This window comes from Frieseomelitta varia, unplaced genomic scaffold, assembly GCF_011392965.1.
Source record: "Frieseomelitta varia isolate USP_RPSP 00005682 unplaced genomic scaffold, Fvar_1.2 scaffold_1023, whole genome shotgun sequence".
Classification (NCBI taxonomy): Eukaryota; Metazoa; Arthropoda; class Insecta; order Hymenoptera; family Apidae; genus Frieseomelitta; species Frieseomelitta varia.
The window spans coordinates 70,721-80,521 of record NW_025108666.1 but is presented as its reverse complement, the minus strand read 5'-3'; positions in this window follow the sequence as shown (position 1 = coordinate 80,521).

Below are 9,801 nucleotides of genomic sequence, written 5' to 3'. Positions count from 1 at the left end.
TAATGAGGGGAACGACAGGGAGCAAGGGGGGAAATAATAGCGTCTCGGATTGAAAACCCGTACGGTTTCGTTGCAATTGAAGCAAAGAGAGTCTTAGACCGTTCATTTCATCCGAGACACGGTTCGTTTCTCTGGACACTCCGGTGCACCGGCGATATTTATAAAGCAAACTTCACGGTGCAAAGACCTCGGGCGCAAGTGTACCGAGTCGAGCCGTAAGTTTAGGCCAAGCCCTTAACTCCTTCGGCACATCGTGCGGTTTTCATAATAAACTACTTCCAGCGACACTCGATCTTTATTATTTTTACGGCTACGCCCGCGTGGCCACGTTGTTTGCCACGATTTCCAGCGTCGGCTCGCGACCCGATTTTTCCGATCGATCTATTGAAATTTCTGCAGTATTTAAACCAGTATTCGTTGCGAGTTTTATCATACGACGCTTGTTTTTTTTTTAAATAATTGATAACACGTTTGAGCAAACACATTTGCTATCATTGTAGACTAAGAAAATATTCGAATCCAGTCGATCTTATTACGAAAAGTTTCGTTGTTTCAATTAAACAGTGTTATGAATCTTAGACTTGGTAAGAATAGAAAATTTGCAAAGATAGATCTTTTTAAAAAATTGATTCTGACTCTGATCTGAGAGAATATAATTTTGCATTAATGTATTAAATATAATTACAAAATGACTGCTATAAGTACTTCAAGAATTATCTTAGTGATTGTTATGCATACTACGACGAGTCTTCGCGTTTAGTTCAATTAATGAACAATAGTTGGTACAGACGTGGTCTGAATAATTTGATAGGTATTTTATATTCCTTTGATTAACAAACACCATGAATTTTTACGATGTATTTACATGCAGCTTCTTCAATGAAGGATTTGTCAAACAGTTTATGTTTCTAGTTGATTGTATTTAATAACTTGAATTACTATCTGAAACTGAGGGATCGGCTCGACGCGACTTTGTTACGAAGATGGTAAGACGTCATTCGTTTTATCTGTTATTCACTTCGTGTTGTTCGTTCTGATCGGTCTGCGGTATTATTGTTGTCTGCTTCCATCAATGGAAAGACATTCATATTCGTTAGAAGTATTTACAGTGGCTTGTTTGATTCGACTGTATCTTATCATTATTTTAACATTCCGACTTCGCGAGTACTTTCTCTCGATCGTAATGATTCCATTTATATTTATCGTTACAAATCAGCTATTTTCTTTCCAAGTCAATAAACCATAAACTCACTTCACGGTCAAAATTAAAACTTGAAAATAATAGGAAACGTCAAAGCTCCGTTTACTGTAAAAATTATAAGTATAATTGGTGAAAGAAGATTTATTCAAGAGGAGACATTTAAAACGTCTACGATCAGTCACAGGTTCTACCGATATAAATTTTTAAATTCAACAAGAAATTCAAGAAACCTTGGGAGTCTACGAAGCCGTCGTCCTTTTTTTCCTTTTTTTCTTTTTTTCTACGATCACCATTTATCCCTTCGTCGCAAATTTCCAATTCAAATTATTCATCTCTTCTGTTCCTCTCAAGTTACACTCTCCTCCTCGGCGGTAGTTTTATTTGAAATTAAACGAGTGCGACGACATGTTGCAACCGTTTTCACAGAGACGCTCGTAAACGGGTTTAAACCATGAGCGGGGAGGGACGTCGTAAAGTACGGTGGACAAGTGGCAGGAAACATGGCGGTGACAGGCGAAGAAACGAATTAGCGTCTTTGATTATCGAACTCGACGCTTGCGTTCGTCTTCCTTTATTTCTTTTTCTTTTTCTTCTTTTTCTCGTTTTTGCTAAAACCATGATTTACGCCGGGACACGAAACGGTTTGTTATCGGCGCGGAGGATCAGCAGCATGGATTAAGGGAGGATATGTAACGTGAAAGTGCGCGTTGTGCGTCTTGCGCAAGACACGCTTCTTCGGATTATGTATTTCTTCCACTCTAGATTACACTCTCGGACAGCGTATGACAGGCATGTGCGTCTCTTCGTTTTATTTCCGAGAAACTGTTCTTCGGTCGGCTGTGCAATCACGTCTACGCGAGCTTTTCTACGCGTTTTCATGCGTTTTCTTGCATCGAGACGAGATCCACGCGATTCCGTTGTGAGATCATGGGGCTACAGAGTGCACGTTGTTAACCCGTTTACGGTCCGATATTTTCTCTCGATTGATTCGTTCTCGATGAGTCATTTTTAAACAGCGGATGCTTGTGAGAATGTTAGCGATAAACAGGAATAAGAAAGAGAACAAGGTTAGGAAAATTGAAGACAGAGGCTAGAGAAATAAAAATTTTATGCAGTATTTATTTAGACTTATTTATAGTAAGTTAAAGAATATGAAAGTAATATCAACTTCCAAATAGTATTATTGAGTTATGTCGTTAAACGTTATTATGATTTATATCTCTACGTACAATTGAGATTTAGTAATAAAATCCGGTCAAATAGAAAATCCCAGAATTAAGTAATCTAACTGTAAATTTTTATAATCGTCGCTATAATAGAAAAGTTTCTAGCGCTTCATTCAAAAGTGGCATTTCAAAGCCGCAAGGGGTTAACAGTCTCCTGATACGGTGTTTAAATAATTTACAGATATAGGCCGTGGTTCGATCGTTAGACTGGCAATTAGCGAGGAAGAATTCATTGTTGGCCTGGATAGTTCAATTGGTTAGATCGATCGGTTGGACGATGAAAGGTCTCTGTTCGTGTCTTGCATCGGCAAATCTAATCAGTCGGGTCTGTCTGTTTCTACAATTTTAAAAACAATTTCGTTCTTACGGTTTTCAATGATTAATGAATTTTCCAGCTGATCTATTTGATAGCGGTAATCATTTGTTTGATAAATTTATTTGATAGACACTTTGTACGTGAACTGTACAGATTGAAGGTAATGTTTTATCGAGACGTTAGACTAGGGTTGAAAGGAATTACGTACTATGACCTGGATAGCTCAATTGGTTAAAACAGTCGTTCGACGAAGAAAGGTCCAGAGTCAAGTCTTGATTCAGCAAATCCAATCAATCGATTCTTTCCCTACTTGCAACGTTCAGAGGTTCTAAAGACGAACTAATTCGGCTCGCAATCGAAACATAAAAATGATTGCAATTTTGGGTACTTAGCAGTAACGTTGTAACAAAAAACAGGTAAAAAAAGAAAAACAGTATCATTGTATTTACGTCAGGCAACTTCTAAGAGATCTTTCACGATCAATTTACATATGTACGTTTTAATTTTAAGACACGTTCCCCGGGTCGCAGAAGTAATCTTCTTACTCGTCTATTAATTAGAATTTCAATGATTGAAGGGGGTTGTAATTACGAGATCGGTTATATTTCTTCGAATGAAAGCAAACCATCCAGTGATAATTAAATCCACGCAGGTAATAAACACGAACCGTTTCGTGAAATGAAGTTTCTACGGAAGACAATTTGAGAAACTGGACTTGATCATATTTTTCCTCGCATACACGCCCGCGTCTTCCGGTTTTCCGGTTATTCAGTGATTCATGGTTGTGAACAAGTGATACATTATGAGTTTACATCTACGAAGATAAAACGCGAATTGTGCGATAAATAGCAATGAATCGAACGTCGTGTCTTCGTTATGATAATTCAACTTTGATCTTGGGAAATATTTTTCGTTGATTATGAAAATACAAGTCATCTGATCTGCAAGCTTTACAATTCATACAGTTAAATGTCACTCTTAAGGCTGATATGAAAGTTCTATCGGAATAGTCTCTTTCTAAAAATTTCTATCCAGCCCAAAAAACATTTCAAATGTCAATTAATTTTCCACGAAGCTGATCACACTCTCTGATTCCGACGAACTTCTAAATCTGACACCTCGATAAACTTTTTCATCCACGTACGCTCCTGAAACGAATTAAAACGAACAAGCTAGAAGCTTGGAACGTGGCACGTAATCGAACTTGTCGCCTCTTTTGGCGCCAAATTGATGTCACAAATCGTTTCGATGTCTCTCCGAAGATCCTCTGAATCCTACAACTGTTGCGCCACGTTGCTACTTCCATCGATTTCCAAGAACGGAAGGAACATTTCGATTTAATAAAGCTGGCAATGGCGCGAGGGTGGCTAGAATCGAGTCGGTTAAGCCACTATGTACATAGTTGGCGTCCGAATGAGTTACCGCCGCTGGTGATTCATTGGAGGATCCACAGTGAACGGCTGTATTAATCGGAGTACTGTTCGCGCGAACCTGTCGCCAGCGAACCCCATCTTTTTTCACGGTGGGCCCGCGCGAATTTACGAGGTGCACACAGGCCCACAAATCTGCGGTAATAACCGTGCGTACGCATCGGCTGCGTATATCCATCAGCCGCTCGATACAGTATCCTGATAAGTTGATGGCTCGCGCGGCCGCTCGTTTTGCTCGTCGGAATAACAACGACTGGACTTTTCTGGGAACCGGGTGCTTCCGTGCGTTCCGAGTATCGGTCGAGCTTCAGGCATGTTATCACGTGATACTCGGTGCTTTGCGAGGTTTTTTCGTTTCTGGATTTTCATGGGGAATTTGTATTTTTGCGAATTGCGTACAATCTGAGGCAGTAACCAAGTATTTTATTCGCATTAACGTTGTAGAACATTACCGTTCCTTGTTAATGAACATTTTAAGTTAATTACTCACATTCATTCGAATACTTCCGAGAAGAAGGAAGAAGTTATGATGGTTTATAATTGTTTTATTAACGAGATATTGTAATGACAAAATGTCTCGGGCGCACCTCCGTTGCATTTGGCAACTGATTGCGGACCATAACGAGTGACCAACACCGTATATACAATAATTCCGTCGCTTTCTTTTCGAACTCGTCGGTATGACACCACTGGATAGAAATTATCGAGAAGTAATAAATTTATTATTAGTTTGGCCTGGGTTGTACTTCAATCGACTCGAAAAACTGAGAAAATATTGCAACTTTGGGACAAAAAATTCTCGACGTGCGTGGCACGTCATTCCAGCGCAAGAGGTTAATCTTCCGTTGTATACTAATTGCAGCATATTTTTCTTGTTATACTACACAACGATAGACATGTTCATTTTTTTATTAAAATATTTTCAGCAAGAATATACATATATTGGTGCACTAATGCACTTTTAAATTTTATGTAGACATAGTAGAAAAATTTGCAGTCCAGTAATAATATAATCAATTTCAGTTTTGTAATTATTTAAACTTGTCTCAATTATCTCAATTAAAAAATTGTAAACATCTGCTGAAACGGAACAGTAACTTCCACGAATTGACGTAACACTCCACGATGGTGGCCATGCCTTATAAAATTGTTACCGAAAACTACGTGGTTCGTGTTGACAGAGCCTCATTTCAAGTAAGTAATATTACGCAACCGCTGATTATTATGCACGGAGTTCCTTTTTTTCATTAGGTTCGAACAAAGTTATTGTTGTAAAACAAGTGATTTATTCTGCCCTAGATAATGATTAAACGTTATATCCTGCGAGGATAATTCCCAACGCAATACCGTAATTTGCGAGAACGTATACGGAGTATGCGCGAGAATATTATTGGTTTGCTTGATAATAGCATATCTCCTAGAATAATGCGAATTAAACCGTTACCGCTTACTCATTTTCAGATGGAAAAATTAGGTAATTCCAGTCTATCGAAGAATTCTCTCGCGCCGAGTTTCTTTTCATTCACGCGAAATTGTAAATCACAGTAACGTCGTACGCTATCGCGGAGCACGGTAGTTTTTTCTGCTTGAGAGTAATGTTCCTACGTTCGATTCAAAATCAAAATTTCTAGTTATTCTGTTATTCTTCGAATTGTATGATGTTAACAGAATTTTGTCAGTGTTTCTGACTACGAAAATAGCTGAAACTTTAAGATCAGTATTCTTTTTGCGTTACTTTCGTGTCTTTCAATTTGTATTCGATCATCTTCCTCCACTATTTTCTAGATTGAAAAATGATACGATTTTTACAAATTCGCAAAAAATGCAAGTAGAAAAGAAAGATGCTCGTTCTATGATAATAGAAATCGACAAATCACGAAAAGAACAATTCTAAGACGAACTTCGAAAATAAGCCAGAAACTAACTATTCAACAGGAGGAAATATCGTTTATGGAGCGATTTCTCGAATGGCACGAATTTATGACGACTAATTTATCACTCATTACCATAGCGCAAGATTGCGTTTTATTGCCCTCGGCATTATTTTCACGATTTGAGATTACCTCCAAATTGACCATCAATTCGCATTTGATTCGTCTTCGATTTTATTTGATTCGACACCGGAGGGGTTACGCAGTTTTGTGGCACATTGAATGTGAATTTTAAGACGATGTTTCCCGAGGAATGTATATATATTTTATCCTACTGTCGCAAGTTTAGTGTTCCGCCACTAGAAGTTCTCTAAAATATACGTTTTGAGACCCTAAACTCTAGAAGAGCACTGTCAGGTAAACTTAAGGCTGGAGTACTTGGTGGAGAAGCGCATAAGAGCAATTTCGCGACGTAAAGCAGAAAATCTTGTATATTTTACTCTCTTTTAGACGTGCCCTCCGGATACTCCGGCAGAAAAAACGGAATACTTTATAAAATACTTTAAGCATCTTGCGTGACATTCGCGTAACAAGCGCGCAGAATAGAGTGCATAATTGATGCGCGTAAAAACGTGAAATAAATGTGACTGTCTTGTTAAGAAAAACATTATTCTGCCATAGATTTTTATTTCTGAATTTCAGTTTCCCCTACCCAAAAAAGAAAAAGAAATTAAAAATCTTTTCATAGAAACTGAAAATTATTTTCCTAGAATTATTACCGATAATTATTTTCCTACATGTTCATTAGATATAGAAAAATCTATCATGTTTCATTTGAGAAACAAAGACAGTATTTTGCACACGGATTAATATTTTAATCATATTAATAATAATACACGATTCATAAACATTTTAATTAACGCCACTGAAAACGGAATCATCCATCGAATCTAATCAATCGTACGAAACGATTTATCCCGTGTGAAAAAGAGCGATCTATCAATCGATGTGTGTAACGTGCGTGCAGACGTCGGACAGGAGGTATGACGATTGGAGAAAAAGCGGGAAACAATCGTTCTTTCAATACGTTAGCGTCCGCGGCGCACGGAGAGGAAACGATCGAATCTGCTGACGAGGAATTATGCGTCCACCATCGGAGGAAGTGATTCGCTTAATAGAGCCCTTGATCCCTCTTGAGCCGCGGTAGTTCACGGGGCAAAAAGTCCCGTGGATCTGCGACGGGGCTTTCGTAAAAACGGCTAAAGAACTACCGAGAAAGAAGAGAAAACGGAAATAAAGAGGTGGAAAAGCATGGGGGAAGAGTGGAACGTGGCGCGGAGGGAGGAAACGACGCGAGCAGAGGAAGCAAAAAGAGAAACTTAGTCACGCATACAGAAAGAGAGTGAAAGGCACTCTCGGTGTATCGGTGCATCCCGTGGATAGAATGATATTTTCGGTGCCTGTAGAAAAAAGCAGAGGAAAGAGAACACGCATGCAGGACGTCGCAGGAATCTTCGAAAACGTCGCTGACTAATTTTCAGACAGTGTGTCCCCTCCTTCTTCATCACCCTCTTCTGTCTTTCTCTTTCTCTTTTTGTCAGTCTCTTCTCTGCACTCTTCTTCTTCTCTCTCTCTCTGTCTCTCTCTCTGTTCCTCTCCTTGGTCTCCACTCTTGCTCTAAACCGCGATAAAAAGTCAATTTTATACTGGTGGGTACCCGAAGCTAATAGCGTCTATCCGCGGGGCACCGCTCAAATGGACGCCACGAAACTATGTTTCGACGGCCGTTCGCGGACTTTATGAGCCTTATAAAAATGGTACCACGCAACCACGCCGCAGGAGCAGGACCACGGGAGAGGAAGGGAGAGAACGGTCCCGACCACCGATTCGGGGGATCTCGTCGAGGACGAGCCGCGTGACTCATGGGGACGATCGCTTCCAAGCAATCTCTCGTTCAAATAGAAATCGTAGCTTTCGAGGAATCCCGTCGTCTCTCTGGCCGCGTTCTTCTTCTCTCTTCCATTCTCCTTTTCTTTTTTTTTTCTTTTTTTTTCTTTCACTTGACAAAATCTGTCCATCTACTGCACGTTGCTTCGTTTGTGGTGTACATATGAATTTTAAGAAATTTCTCTCATTTAAAACTAAGATAAAAGATGAATTCTTTGACATTTTTAAGTATATAATAAATTCTGAGCAATTTTTCGAGTTTTGTTACCGTACTGAAAAACCTATTTCTAGAGTCGTTTGTTTTTCATGGTACAACACTATATGATAAATATATGAAGATTAATGGGAAAACTAGCTTGTCTTCTAAAAAAAAAAAAAATAAATAAATAAATAAATAATAAACGTAGTGGATGGGATAGAACATCCTTTAATCTGATATCAGTTTTTTAAAAAAACAGTATCTTATTTGATAAAATTTCTCATTCTAAACCTAAATATAACACCAATGATCTACTCAATGAGAATCAATCAACAAGCAACATCAAACACTGAAATTCCTCTCAAAATCCGTCGACGCGTTTCCACGATCAAAATCATCGTGGCAAAAATGATATTTTTCTCACGTAGCCTGTTGACGAATGATGCATTCTACTACTACTGTCTCAATCGGAAAGCGTGCCGGCACCCGGGACTTCTTCGCGATGACCGGCGTGTAACTATAGCTTTGTACGAAGCAATGAAGGGGTTTCTAAGGAAAAAGAGAACGACAAAACGAGGAAAAAGAAAAAGAAAGAGAGAAAGAAAGAAAAAGGAACAAGGGGACGAGGGCAGAAAGGGAAGAGAGAGAGAGAAAAAAAAAATTATACAGCGCGAATCGAGAGAAAAGGAAGGAGAGGGTGAAACGTTAGAGAAAGAGAGAGAGGAAGAAGACGAGTGACTTCGTGAAGTCACCTGCGTACACGTTCGTAGCAGGTACTCAAATTGCATGGCAACAGCACTCGCTCAATCACTTTCTCCCCTCTCTTTCCTTTCCTTCCCTCTTGTGGAATACCTGTCCTTTTCTCCCTCTCGTAAATTCTCCCCTCGAAAGGTTTCGTGGTACGTGCAGATGCGCGCCTACTCGTGAAATCAGTCAAGGTCCTCCTGCCAACGACGAGAAGAAAGCGCCCCTAACCATTCAGGGACGTACGCAAGGGGGATGCTTTGACTTTCCACAAATCGCAATCGCCACTCGCTCGTTTTTTTCCCTTTTCCGTTTCTTTTTCTTTTTTTTCCTCTCTCTTTCCTTTTTCCTTCTCCTCTTTTTCGCGTGTGGAGAAGTTGGCTGTGCGTGGATGTTGGTTTTTCCACCCTGTCGCCGATGGACAGAGATTGAAGTTGTTTCGAGTTTTCTCCTTTTTGAAGAAAAGGATAGATGCGTCAAGAATTATTTTGTGGAGATTGTTCACGATTGGCAAACCAATTTTTCGCCTGTGGAAAACATCAATTGTACTGTTATAGAGTTGTGCATTTTTCTTCCTTTACGTTTAGAGATGTCCTCATTTTGGAGACTATTCAAGCAAATTTAAAGTTTCTTTTCAAGCGCCAGTAACGTTCGTATTTCGTACGTGGTTTTTTTTTTCAAACTTTTCGTTATTTTTCTTCAAAATCGAATTAGATCCAATAAATTGAAATTGATTTCCTTGAATCAGACAGATTTTCTAATTGAATTATTTTATTTATGAAACTATGTTTACTCTCAGACGATGAATTTACTAATAAATATAAAATACGTGTTTAAAATTACAAATCTATCGCAGGAAATAGATAG